We start from the raw sequence: 15237 nt of genomic DNA, 5'->3' as shown, positions 1-15237 counted from the left end.
TTGTGGAAGAACAGCTTAAGGCCGCTCGGTGGTTGTTCCTACTCATCCAGTGGCCTGAGCAGTGGGAGCTGCAGACCAGTCCTCAGTCTTGTGTGGCCGGCTGAGCACTCCAGTCATCAGTGGGGAACTGCTGAATACGCGCAGGAAGACCTGCACACCTGCAGACAGGTAGCAGTGAACTGCAGAGCTGGGGCAGTCCGTTCACCCTGAAATTCCTCCTTGGTCACAGCTCTCTCAGCTGCCAGCAATGCAGATTCTTAACTTCTGGCATGCCAGGGAAGTCCCTGCCTTGACTTTAGATATAGCCCAGTTGGAATCCTGGGATTCTCAGCTCTGGTCTTCGAACAACAGACTTCTCCTTTCTGAACCTCATTTCTATAGCAAGGGAACCAATGTATATATGTGCTGCATGTTTAGTTTCTCAGTAGCGTCTGACTCTATCCTGTCCCATGGACTGTAGCTGGCCAGGCTCCTCTGCCCACGGAATTTTCCAGGCGAGAATACTGGAGTGGGTTGCCATTTCCTACTCCAGGATTTCTTCCCAATCCAGGGATGAAACCTGTGTCTCTTGTGTCTTCTGCATTGCAGGTGGATTCTTTTTTATTTTTATTTTTCTCAGGTGGATTCTTTACCACTAGCACCACCTGGGAACCAATGTTGTTGTTCAGTTGCTAAGTCATATCTGACTGTGATTCCATTCAACATTGTAGTGGAGTTGAATGGGATCAGGTCAATGGAATGAATCATGTAAAAGGTAAACCAAAATCTCCCAAAACAAATGTAACTGTGAGTTACCATTATAGAAAATAAAATCCGTTTATACCTGTGTGGCTGGATGGAATTGTCTGCTGGAAGGAGCTGGAGTTCCCATTATTTGAAGATCATCCTCTAAACCAACTTGTTTAGAATGGGTCCAGAGGGAAAACCATGGCAAGGAGATGGAAGTTCCAGAAAGACAGATATTAGTTCCACTAACAAAATATTTTGTAATAACCAGAGTCAGAGGTGATGTTGAACAGTTCCTGCATGGGATCTGCAGGTAGAAAACCTGATGTGGAACCTTAACTCTACCTCTCACAAGCAGAGTGGCCTAGATAGATTGCTTTAAATTCTGATTTTCAGTATCCTTATCTATGAGTTAGAGATAATAATAGTAACCATCTCATGAAATTTTTGGTTAGTATTAAATACGGTCATGCGTGTAAAGCCCAGTGTGTAGCATAGAGTAAATATTCAATAGATGGTAGTTAAGTGCAACATGAATAATAATAATAGGCATTTGGAGGTACTAAGCTCCCTGCAGAGCCCTGGAGAGAATGTGGCTTTGGACTCAACCTCAGGATATGGCTTTGGAAGATGACATCCTGATGAAGTCACAAATAGAAACTTTCAGAATTTGGTTGTGTCACCTCTGTGGACCCTATTCCACACTGGAAAGGAAAATGACCCATCAGAGAACACATGGTCCTCTGTCAGGGAGACTGCAGAAAAGGTGGGGTGGAAGGCAGACTAGGGATTTCCTTCCCGTCCCCCTCTTTCAATGTCCAGACTTCCTTGGGAGTTGTGCCCCAATCAGAGTACAGCTTGATACATCCTATATGGGTCTCAGTGCCAAGCACGAGGGCTGCTGCCCACAAATACATATGATTAACTGGTGTCAGTTTGACCAAGCTGGTTAATCTCTGAGCCTCAGTTTCCTCATCTATAAAAAGGGATAACAATCCCTACCTAACAGCACCGTTAGAGTACCACATGTATGTATATGTTACGTTTGCAGATACATGGGAGTTACATATGTAGATGGATGGGATTCCCCGAACCCCAACTGCCTCCCCAACCCATGCAGTCTCTGGTCTGTGGCTTAACAACCTCTCTGACCACACTGAGCACCCTGGGTCACAGGCAGCATTTGAGTCTCTGAGCTGATGCAGCAAATGAGGAATACTGGCCACATTCACCCAGTCTTTTGAAATTACTAATTTCCATTTAGTACACTTACTAAGCACATATTGTGTTTCAGGCACAATGCTAGGTAGTAGAATATGCGGATAAGTATCCTGTATCCTCTGCCATCCTGTAAAGGAGTTCAACTAATAAACACGAAAACTGTAACGTGAATGTCATTATTTCCATATTACAGATGCAGAAACAAAGACTTAGAGAGATACAAAGATACTAAAGCAGAGTTCCATTCCAGTTTCTACTCTGCCTCCTCTAGCTCTGCCCTGAAAGCTGGAGTTTCCAAAACCCTTCTCCTGAACTATATGCTCTCCAAGTTGGACAACTGCATTGGGGAAGAAAAGAAAGAGACAGGGAGGGAGAGAGTAGACAAAGAACAGAGAGATGCAATTTAACTGACTTACGGACCCTTTTAAGCAACTGACCTTCATGCTTTTCACAAAACCTCTTGAGCTAATAGCATGTTGGGGTGCCCAAATTATTAACATCTAGTTGGAAAATGTGTTTCTCAAATGCAAAGTAAAAGTACCTTGCCTCCAAACTCTAAGATCTCATTAAATGAGCTAATTCACCTACTGCTTAATTTGCTGGAAGCCCTATGAGTAATTAGGCTGCTGACATCTTCCAAAATTATATTCTTAATTGTTGCATTCTTTTGCATCACAATGAAGCTGCCCAACCTTCCTCCTTGAGAGCCTTCCTCCTCTCCCTGCCAGAGCTCAGTGCTGGAACAGGAGTGAGTTTGCATTTAGCACACTACCATCCAGAACGTAATTAGTGGGAAATATTAATTAGAAACACAAGACCACCCTGGAGATCCAGCAGAATATTTGAAGCAATGGATTTAGTAGTTTTCATGTTTTTTTTTTTTCTTTCTTTTCTCACGCTGGTCCTGAGCCCTGAAATCCTGCAGCTATTATTTCACCAGGGTGAGCTCCTATTTCTTGATATTGTTTGCAACAATTTATAAGTGTTTACTGGAGCAGTGCTGCCTGGCTTTGGCTGGTAACCCACAATACTATATTTCATTCTTGATATGTTGCATCCATTTGTCATGCTAAGTGTGTGTGTATATGTTTGTGTGTGTGTGTGTGTGTGTGTATTTTTATACTTTAGGAAAGAGCAGCATTTTCCTTACTGTTACATAAATAGCAGTATTCTGAGGAAAATGTCCACCAAGCCATTTCCCAGAGAACCACCACAAACACATTTTTTTTTTTTTTCGCAGTAACTAGACTCCCTAATTGCTTTGAATGTACTTTAGTACTTTACTGGGGATGGCTTTGAGGTAATTATGAAAGAATAAGGAGGCTTCTGCAAGGAGAATTTAGGAAGAAGATGCCTAGGAGACCTTCTGTTTCTAAGTTTTTATATGAGCAAGCCTCCACTTGCTGAATAGTGACAGTGGTCGCCCTTCCACCGGGAATTATGAGGGCTGGGGTGCTCTGTGCTGGCTCTTATTTTGCTATGACAAGTTCTGCTGTGCCCTCACTGCCTTGCTCTTTCATTGCCTGGGAACCTCTGTTACTCTTGCTGTCCAGGCAGCTGGAGGGCTGTTTGGCATTCGTGTTTGTAATTTGGAAGGCAGTTCTGTGTCCAGGCTGTGCTCTCCTCCTCTACTCTGTTCAGTGAGCTCACTGGCTGCCTGGGATTCTCATTCTTCAATGCCCAGAATATGTTGGCCAGATTCCTCCTCACCCCAACCCCATCCCCTGAAGTTTTCAAAGTGGCTTTAAGAGATTGCTCCTTTGTTTGGGAAGGTCCCTTTCTGGTTGTTACTCCACCACAAGCTTTCTGCATGGGTTCAAACTAGTCTTTGAAGTCCTCAAGACTTCTCTTTTTATGTAATATGTTAAAGGTCCAGGCTGTTCTCAGTTACAAATTGTAGTTCAGTTCAATTCAGTCACTCAGTTATGTCCGACTCTTTGCAACCCCATGAACTGCAGCACGCCAGGCCTCCCTGTCCATCACCAACTCCCGGAGTTCACCCAAACCCATGTCCATGAAGTCGGTGATGCCATCCAACCATCTCATTCTCTGTCGTCCCCTTCTCCTCCTGCCCTCAATCCCTCCCAGCATCAGGGTCTTTTCAAATGAGTCAGCTCTTCGCATCAGGTGGCCAAAGTATTGGAGTTTCAGCTTCAACATCAGTCCTTCCAATGAACACCCAGGACTGATCTCCTTTAGGATGGACTGGTTGGATGTCCTTGCAGTCCAAGGGACTCTGAAGAGTCTTCTCCAACACCATAGTTCAAAAGCATCAAGAAGGTGTGAAATCTGACTCAGAAATCCGACTCAGATAGATTGAGCATTTGAGGACTTATCTCTCTGTCTGCATTCTGCTTTCCTAATAGAGAAAAACCAATGACCTAACTAAGAGAATGGGCAGGACGCTTCAGGGCACAATGAAAGAACTGAGGTTTGGATTCAAACAGACTTGGCTGCAAACCAGCTTCACTATTTAAAAGCTCTTCAACCTCAGGACCCTCTCCATCTCTGAGCTTCCATCTCCAAATCCTGGCAAAGCAGGGCCATAATACCTACCTGAAGCCCAGCTGCAGAAATTAAGTGAGAAAATGTTGGTGAAAGGTATGAAGACAATGCCTGGCAGACACAAGGCTTTCAAGAAAGGTTACCTCCCATCCCACACTCTGCTCCATCCTCTTTGAGGGAGGAGATAGCATAATTAAAGTCATTAAAGAGTGGAATTTTGAGAAGGCTTTGGGAATGGAGGGATGGTTTACTAGGGCCTTGCATGGTGTACTGGGATTCAGTTGGTGAGGTGGTAACAGAAGGGCCACAACCTGGAGTCCACTGCTTGTTCTGGGGACAATGGGAGCAATGAATACTCATATCAGGGCAGTGGCCAGAGTTGGGGTTGGCATGGCAAGCTTAGGCAAGACTTCGAGAACCTTGAATATCAGTCCAAGAAATTTGAACTTAACTTGTAGGTAAATTGATTCCATCAACATTTGCTCCCACTCATGATTTGAGGGAAGTTACTTGATCAGATTTATATTTTAGGAACATCTTTGGGTAAAGGCAATTAGGGAACAAGACTGGACAGAGAGTCAATTATTAGGTAAAGTCAAAATGATCTAGGCAAGATAGGAGAAAGTGCTGACTTTTAGTTCAGAAAATAGAGACACTGTAGCTGTAATAGTAGTACATATATTTTAGGGCGGGCCCAACAGAGGCAGTAATCAATTTCTACATGTAGGAGGGGAAAGGGAAAATGTTTTGGAAAACTGACATGTTCTCAGATGTGTGAAATGAGACTCAGCTGGGTCAATCAACCTATCAACAGTATGCAGATAGAAAGTGAAAGTGTTGCAGTTAAAGTCAAGTATAGTCAGATCCGTGTATTTCCAAAAATGGTTCAGACAGTAAAGAATTTGCCTGCAATGCAGGAGATCCAGGTTTGATCCCTAGGTTAGGAAGATCCCCTGGAGAAGGAAATAGCAACCTACTCCAGTACTCTTGCCTAGAGAATTTCATGGACAGAGGAGCCAGGTAGGCTACAGTCTATGGGATTGGAAAGAGTTGGACGCAACTGAGCAATTAACATACACACATAGTCAGACCCTAAATCCCACTCCGCTTCACTACCTGTCAAGGCATCCTAGAGGAAGTAGCCTTTCAGCTGAACCTTGAAGAAGACACGGTCTTTCTCCAGATAGACAATGATGGGTGAAGAGAATTCCAGGGAGAATGGCCTGAGCCAAGGCATTGCATGGTGAGAGTCTGTGGTCCCTTTAAGAATGTGCAAATCTGCCTTCAGAGAGATGTATGCACTGGAATTGGTACTCAGTTACTGAGTGTTTACTGTGTGCCTAGTATTATCCTCAGCACTCAACATTTACTGAATGTTTCAATCTTACCTGTAGTTTCTATGTAGACACTTATCCTACTTTAGGGTGCCCACTTTAGAGAGAATCAAGCTGGAAACATAAAGCCCTTAAGTGGATTACCCAGATTCCTAGAGCTAGTAAGAGACAGAGCCAGACTTTCACCTAAGATGCCATGGCCCAAGAGTTCTTAACGATTTTGCAACCTGGCCTTTTACTTTCAGTGTGAAGGCTAGGAGCCATTCTTCCGTGGCACCAAAATGGAAGGAAACAGTGGAATCAATTTGTTTTTTCATCCCCCCAAAAGTTATGGATGCCTTTGATGAAGATAGAAATCAAGCAGGGTGACCTGGATAGCATTCTATCTTTTATAATGAGATGACAATAATAATGATGGAACCCATTCCTAGAACCATGCTGCTGACCAGGCGCCATGTGGGATCCTCTCTCTCCTGTGCAAACCTCAAACAAAATGAAGATTGACTGCCATATAGGATGCTGGTGTGGAAAGTGTGAAAGTAAAGTGTTAGCTTCTCAGTAGCGTCCAATCTTTTATGACCCCAAGGACTGTAGCCTGCCAGGCTCTTCTGTCTATGGAATTTTCCAGGCAAGAATACTGGAGTGGGTTGCCATGCCATTATCCAGGGGATCTTCCCCATTTAGGCCTCCCACATGGCAGGCAGATTCTTTACCATCTGAGCCACCAGGGAAGCCCAAAGCTGGTGTGGAAACAGAGGGGAAACATGTGCATTGTTAACCATGCTAGACAATGTGGACCTCATCTTTAGGGCAGTGGGGAGCACAGGAAGGCAGTCACTGATAAAATTCTGCAGACTTGAAACTCCATCTCTGGTGATAGTTTGGGAGAGGAAAGGGAAGTTGATTAGGGAGTGTTAAGAGGTCAGAGGCAGCTCATGGTAATTCAGACTTCCTACCCTGGAAAGGGCCTGGACTAAAACAATGGCAGTGGGAATGAAGAGAAGGGAATGAACTCAGAGTCAACAGGACTTAGAGTCAAGTTGCATGTGAAGAGTGAGGGAAAGAGGCTTTAGGGGTGGCACCTGACTCTCTATCCTATCTCACTCTAATCCACTCAGATACTTGCTTTCTTGCTTGAATGGAAAACTATCTTTCTATAAAGAAGTGTATCTCATGTTGGGGCCAGGAGCAATATGCTTGTTTTCTCTTTCCTAAGCAGAGAAAGCTAAAAGTGTCACTTAGTGATATGCACAAGTAATAAAATCCAGATTCCCTCCTCCCCCTTCCCGCTTAAGGAGAAAAATTATTTTGCTCATAACTTTGATGAGCTTGATGAATGTTCGGATATCATCCAAAGCACCAACCGCCCAGGCGCTGGGGAAATTATTAATATTTTACTGGTGGCCTAGGTTGAGCAAACACAATAAAAACAGGCCCAGTGTCATTGCGCGTTGGAAAAGCAGATGGCAGTCGGAAGCAAAGCTGCATCCGGCAGTTTGAAATTTCAAATTACATCAATTTGAAGCTTTGCTCATGCCTCAGGCAAGATTTCCCCTCAAATGAAGGAGACAGGGGGAGGCGAACCCTTTATTCCTGTGCTCATTGGCAGTAGCTGCTGATTTTCTGCAATTTCTATGATGCGGTGACCTGAGAGATGAGAAGGAGATGGGTTACTTCTTGTTGCAAGTTCCAGAGTATGATCCAGGGGAGTGAAAAACAAGAGAAGTCCTTGGGTCCCTAGTATCTCATTAACCCAGACCCCATGGTTTGGAGCATATCGTTTCAAGACTATAAGGACCTCTCTCTGGGGGGGCCTGGCGCTCTCTGACTTGGTCTTGCCAAGAAGTGGCCCCAACTTGCCCAGGTCAGGAATTACCAGTGACACAAATGAAGCAAAGAAATCCATGATGTTAGCAGTGTGATGGTTCTCAGAACTATTAGGACTATGAGAGTAGATAAGAACATAATGGTGATTGTCTTTGGAGTCCTTAAACTTGTCCACATGTTCAGTTTTGAAGACTGGCTAGCTTGGCTTCTGTTTCTCAGTGCCTTTATTTCTTTTTTTCTGGAAACCAGCAGCATGAGTTCATGTAGATGAGTGGTTCTTAAGTTTAATCATCTCAGGAAATGGAAGGCAGCTTATAATAGTACATTTATTAGAGATTTCAATATTGTGAGTTTGGGATCTCATTCTCAGTTGTATTCTTAGGGACCAGCACAGGTCTTGAGCCATGATAACCAGTGACATTTACTTGTTGCAAAAACAAATAAAGTGAGTAACATGCAGGTCCCTGTACAAACCATATATTCAATATATTCTTGCAGATTTTGTTCCCATACCGCAAATACTCTTTTTTTTTTTTTTCATTCCCTCCTCCCAACCTATATAACTTCTATCCTTGGGATATACACTTTAGATCATACAAAGTGTTATAGGAGATAATTCAAAAATTTATTAGAAATGATTGAGAAACCATATTAAAAGGGTTTAAAGTAGGAAAGTGACATAATCCCATTTGTTGTCATTGTTGTTTTTCAGTTGCTAAGTCATGTCCGACTCTTTGTGACCCCATGGACTGTGGCATGCCAGGCCTCCCTGTCCTTCACTGTTTCCTGGAATTTTCTCATTCATGTCCATTGAGGCAGTGATCTTCATAATCCTATTAAGGATTTTAAAGACCGCTATGGGTATTGTCAGAAACCATAGGGAAATAAGAAAGACAGCAGAGAGACTGGAGGCTAATTTAGTCATCTGGGAAGCATGTGGCAGTGAGTTGAGGTGGATGGTTGCAGGGAGGTGGAGAGAAGTGAACGGATTGGGATGTTTTGCAGGTAGATATTGCAAGATTTGTTCATAGACTAAGGAGGTTTGAGGGGAAAAGAGAGATTGCGTGTAACACCTGGATTTTGCTCCAGGAATTGGTGATGGACAGGGAAGCCTGGCATGCTGCAGTCTGTGGGGTCATAAAGAGTTAGGCACAACTGAGCAACTGAACTGAACTGAGGTGAATGGTAGAATAGTGACGTGATTTTCTAGGGTATTTATAAGAGGGGGCCATTTCAGGGAGATGTGTTTATTGTATAGAAGGGCTTGTGTGCTTAAAGATGATGTACATGTGTAGAATATGTATTAAGGAGAGGTATATTATATTGTATATTGTACTAGTTTCCTGTAACTGCTGTAACAAATTGAAACAAGTTTTTAGGCTTTAAAACCACAAAAATATATTCTCTTAACAGTTTTCAAGGCCATAAGTCTGAAATCAGTTTCACTGGGTGGGAATCAGGGTGTTGGCTGGTCTGCAGTGTGCTGGAGGCTTAGGGGTGTGCTCCTTGTCTCTCGGCTTCTAGCAGCTGTTGGCATTCCTTGGCTTTGGCTGCATCATTCCAATTTTCAAGGCCAGCACCTTCCCTCCGCTCTGTCTTTATATCATGTTGGGGTGTGTGTGTGTGTGTGTGTGTGTGTGAAGTCTCCCTCTTCTTCCATTTTCTTGGGATTTATGTCATTGCATTTAGGGTCCATATAGATAATCTAAGCACAAGCTGGAATCAAGATTGCTGGGAGAAATATTAATAACCTCAGATATGCAGATGACACCACCCTTATGGCAGAAAGTAAAGAGGAACTAAAAACCCTCTTGATGAAACTGAAAGAGGAGAGTGAAAAAGTTGGCTTAAAGCTCAACATTCAGAAAACGAAGATCATGGCATCTGGTCCCATCACTTCATGGGAAATAGTGGGGAAACAGTGGAAACAGTGTCAGACTTTATTTTTTGGGGCTCCAAAATCACTGCAGATGGTGATTGCAACCATGAAATTAAAAGATGCTTACTCCTTGGAATGAAAGTTATGACCAACCTAGATAGCATATTGAAAAGCAGAGACATCACTTTGTCAACAAAGGTCCATCTAGTCAAGGCTATGGTTTTTCCAGTGGTCATGTACGGATGTGAGAGTTGGACTGTGAAGAAAGCTGAGTGCCGAAGAATTGATGCTTTTGAACTGTGATGTTGGAGAAAACTCTTGAGAGTCCCTTGGACTGCAAGGAGATCCAACCAGTCCATTCTGAAGGAGATCAGCCCTGGGATTTCTTTGGAAGAAATGATGCTAAAGCTGAAACTCCAGTACTTTGGCCACCTCATGCGAAGAGTTGACTCATTGGGAAAGACTCTGATGCTGGGAGGGATTGAGGGCAGGAGGAGAAGGGGACGACAGAGGATGAGATGGCTGGATGGCATCACGGACTTACTGGACGTGAGTTTGAGTGAACCCTGGGAGTTGGTGATGGGCAGGGAGGCCTGGCATGCTGCGATACATGGGGTCGCAAAGAGTCGGACATGACTGAGCAACTGAACTGAACTAGATAATCCAAAATAATCTTCCTATCTCAAAATCTTTTAACTTAATCACATCTGTAGAGACCCTTCCCCCTGCCCTCCCCCCCAAAAAAAACCAAAACATTTACAGATTCCAGAATTAGAGCCTGTGTACTTTGAGGTTCATATCATACAGAGAAGAGTACAAATGATAGGAATGATTTCTGAAAGTATAGTCTTCAGAGAAGAGTACAGATTATAGATTCATGGTGTGTGTGTACAGGTCACATGTGCACATGCTGTCTAGGACTGTATGTGAAGGCCTGGCCCTCCGTGTATGGTATATGCCTTTTCTTTCCTATGTCCCTGTATCAGGAGACTCTAGCAGTCACATGGTTACTGTTAAGAAAGTGTTTATAAACATCATAGATCTTTCTTGCTTTCCCTACAAATCCAGGTTACTGTTATATCTTCAGGCTATCCCAAGAGGAAGCCTTCTATTTCGACTATGTAACTGTTTATGCTTACTTATAACCTTTGGGTATCTAATTTGACTTTGAAAATAGATTTGTTTCCCACCATCTAAGCTTAGAAGCCACCCCCTTTAAAGTAAAAAAAAATAATGTGCTGCCCCCTGCTACCATAAGAAGAGTTATATGTGCTTAGTGTCCATTGATCAAGAACTATACACTAACAAGAAGTTAATATGAATTTGCTTACACTCTAAAATATATGTATACTTTATTAATTAATCCCAGTGTCATCTACCTACATTTTAAAATGCTACTATCTTGATGCACATGGCATTTACAGGTGATAAGTGATGCTTAGGACATATTATAGTAGAAATGGGATACACAAATTATTGTCCCACAGATCCAATTTGACGAGCAGATGTGTTTGGATTGACTAGCAGGTTATTATTATTGTATACAAAGCAATAATGCCTTTGGTGGGACAAGCATTCTCCTATGGATTCTGGTCCCACCATTCGCAATTTTACTAAACCTACCAGCTCCATCCCTTTATAACTCGCATGGCCCTTGAAGATATTTGATTTGTCATCCCAGGTATAAAAATGATTTACACCTTTGACAGAATGCAGCTATCTACAGTTGGTACTATTTTATATCTCTGACTTCATTTCAGCCTCATAAGCCCCCACCGCTAAGTACCACTCTTTGGTAGAGATGGATAGCATCATTTCCTAAGATGAGTTAATTGAGACTCAACAGTTTTATCTCCTTGCCCAGTGTCACCCAGATCATAACTAGACTTGCCAGGGCTGGAATCTCGGCCTCTTGACTCCTAGAAAGATGTTCTCTTTTCCTCACGCTATACTGTCTTCTTTGTAATTTGCCTGAACTCTGGACAAACCAGCTGTTACTGCGAGTGGATAGCCATCAAAATCAAATCTGAGCAGATAGTGGTAAACAGCTGACCTTCAAAAAAGCAAGGGAGGAAATCTGTTCAATTTCTGTTCAAGACACTTGTAAGTGGAGATAGGTAACGTACAAGGAAACAGATAGGGAGTTGGTAAACAGTAGAAAAATTCTATCCACGCCATGAGTAAATCAGAGATTGCTGAAGGCAGAGAGCAAAGAATAGTATAAAAAAATACAACTGAAGAAGCCAGAAGATCTAAGCCTTTACTTGCTTGTATCTAGACAGAATCACCTCTCACAGTATCTGTTCTGTTTTTCATCTTTAAATAGTGATGATCATATAATACCCACTTTTTTGGGTTGCCATCATGAAGATCAAACAGAATCACAGAGGCAGAAATGTTCTGAAATCATACAGTGAATAACTCTATGGTCTAAAGCCCAGGAGGCTTTCAGATAACTTTTTTTTTCTCCATGGGGAATTAATTTTCAAGATATATATAGTCACTGAAGATTTTCTTGTTGCTCATAGAAAATTGTGGGTTTCTTGGAAGGCCCTGGATGTCTATGAGAGACCTCAAGGACACCAATGATTTGAAAATTGCATAGTGAGTTTCCCTAAAGACCATTGGGCCAGACATCTAATATATCCAAATTCCTGATGGATAAAGAATTGTAAATGTTTACTTTACTTTAGGTTCTGGGAGGTTTGATTTGAAACTGAATGACTGTCTTGGTCCATTCAAGCTGCTACAACAGACTACCACAGACTGGGTGGCCTAAACAACAAACCTTTATGTATCGTAGTTCTGGAGGCTGAGCAGTTCAAGGTCAAGGCACTGGCAGATTCAGTGTCTGGCGAAGCGCCACTTCCTGGTTCACAGATGGTTCATTGCACTATGTCCTCAACAAGTCTGAAGGGCTGATGGATCTCTGTGAGTGAGATCTCTGCGCTCATGACCTAGTTACTTCCCAAAGGCCCCACTTCCTAATACCAATCACAATGGGAATGAGACTTCAACATATGGGGACACAAATATTCAGTCTATAGCAGTGATTATGTGCTCTGGATTTGAAAGGACTGTATTTCTTGTTCATACTGAGGAAGCTCCAGTATCTTCTGGGTAGTCTATTGGTTTTAGCTGAAATGCTTTCCAAAGTTAACAGCTATCCAGTAAGACCATGTTCCTAAAGTGCATGGATATCCTTTTTTCATGCTCTGGTTTCTAGATTTGATTGTGGCTTCTGGACATGTCAGTAAGGAGCCTTGGAAAAATCAGTGAAAATCATGGTGGAATTTTCTGTGCATAGCATGGGTTTATGGGTAATCTGACTGGCTAAGCTGAGCCTCTGAAAGAGAGGAACATGGGTGGCTGTGATATTGTCTGCCCATGATTTTTTTTTTTTACTATTTTTTAAGCAAAACTCTCTCACCTCTACTTGGGAATCTATTTTTCTTAGTAATCTTAGGATTTATTGTCTATAATCACAAGGCACAAACCTGATCTAACATGAAAGGTAGTAAATTCCCATTTTCCCAGGATCCAACCAGGCAGAAAGGCAACTCAGTGCTCCATGATTATTGCTGGTTTGATTGCAAAAAATTAGAAGAGACAACATATTTTTATGTACCTTGCAATCTTGTATGTTAAGCAGTTCTAACCCATCTTAGACTGAGGGCTCCTTTTAACAACAAGAAAAAATGTGATACATACAAATACATTTGGTATTTATTAGATGAGAAAAGACATGATGACTAAAACCCACAATGAATAGCATGGTGCCATTTTTAATGAATTCAGCTGTTAGAACAGCATGGTGCCATTTTTAATGAATTCAGATGTTAAGTACATACACATATTAGATAAAGAAACATGCATACACTAATGTTTATGGAACTATGTACACACATTTGAAAAAATACCGATTTATATATTGCCAAGATATCCTTTTTTTCAACTTACAGGAATATTTGATGGATATTCAGAGACTTGAGCTCACTGTAAAAGTTCATGACTTCTGGGTTCCATTGCTACTTGTTGAGAAATACTGAATACTTACATAGTTTTTCTAACTCTTGAAAAGTGAACATTCATGTAAAATATGTACAATGGTTAGGTGATCAGATTATTCAGCTTATTCCTCAATTATTCCAGATCAACAGGAATGATGGAGACAGGTTTAAGAACTTATATGTGGGATTTCTTTGCCTCTGAGCAGCCAGCGTTTCAACAGCGTGCAAATGACACAACACTTGTGACACTGAAAGGGGTTTAAAGACGAGAGGTCTTATTATGCAGCAGAAGAATTTAGAAAGAATTAGATCCATGACTGCTCGGGTTCCATTGTTTCCAAGCTGTGCATCCTTGAGTAAACAGCCTTCTAAGTCTCAGTTTCCTGATGTGAAATTTGAGTATTAAAATACCCATTTCACAACGTTGCTGTAAGGCTTTCCATGTGACAGGCACTTGACAAAGTGTAGAGCCTGCTAGGCTGCAGTCCATGGGGTCGCCAAGAGTTAGACATGACTGAGCGACTTCACTTTCACTTTTCACTTTCATGCCTTGGAGAAGGAAATGGCAACCCACTCCAGTATTCTTGCCTGGAGAATCCCAGGGACAGGGGAGCCTGGTGGGCTTCTGTCTATGGGGTTGCAGAGTTGGACATGACTGAAGCGACTTAGCAGCAGCAGCAGCAGCAGCAGCTATATTCTGATCCAACATCCATTTTATATGGAAGAAAATTATGAGTCAGAAAGATTGAGGCTTAATGGAGATTTTAAAAAACTAGTTTGTGACACCTGAAAGGAAAGACCTCTTGACTCATGCATCGATATTCTACCACAATTCTAAAATATATATATTTTTTCACGCCAATTTTCTAGGCTGTAATTGGTAATGGGACAACAGACAGAGGTTTGTTTTTAAAAGGCTTGAGAGCAAAACTTGCAGCATCTTTTATCCAGATTCTCAGAATGGTTTCCAGTAAATGCTACTTTATCCCAAGAGCTCAAATGGTAGGTTTCTGTTTCTCTTGCCTTCTCTGATTCTGTTACTACTTGGAAAGCCCTAAGGTTCACAGCTAATTAAAGACAGTTGAAAGAAAATTGTATCTCTGTTGATGCTATTGTTTTAATCTATCTCAAATCTTCTTAACAGCAAAGGCAATAAGCAGTGGACTGAGAGGGAGCCCTCTCTGACAGACAGGACACAGGAGACCCTAGAATGATTTTTTTATGAACCCATTATCATTTCATTAAGTGATTCATACTTTCTGTTGTTACACATCCACACACACACACACACGCGCGCACACACACACACACACACACACACACACTCTTTTAGATAATGTTCAAGGATTTTCTAAGTCAGGAGAGCAGGGACATCTAGAAGAGAATAAATAACATTTATATTATATATTTATTATATGACTTGCACTGTGTTTTCTTTTCATTTGTTCATCTAATCACCACACCACGTGTCTCCATTTTACATAAGAAAATATCAAAACTTTGTGAAATTAAGATCATATAGCTAATAAGTGTCAGAGCTGAAATTCAAAACTATATCTTTATCCTCATCATTACAGCCATCATTCACCATCTTCATTGAAATGATTAACATTTATTGGGCACTTATATGGATTGGCACTTATATGGTTCCAAATTGGGAAAGGAGTACTTCAAGGCTGTATGTTGTAACCCTGTTTATTTAACTTATCTTCAGAGTATATCATGCATAATGCCA

The sequence above is a fragment of the Capra hircus genome, chromosome 3 (genome assembly GCF_001704415.2).
Source record: "Capra hircus breed San Clemente chromosome 3, ASM170441v1, whole genome shotgun sequence".
Classification (NCBI taxonomy): Eukaryota; Metazoa; Chordata; class Mammalia; order Artiodactyla; family Bovidae; genus Capra; species Capra hircus.
The sequence above is the reverse complement of the archived record's forward strand: the minus strand, read 5'-3'. Positions refer to the sequence as shown.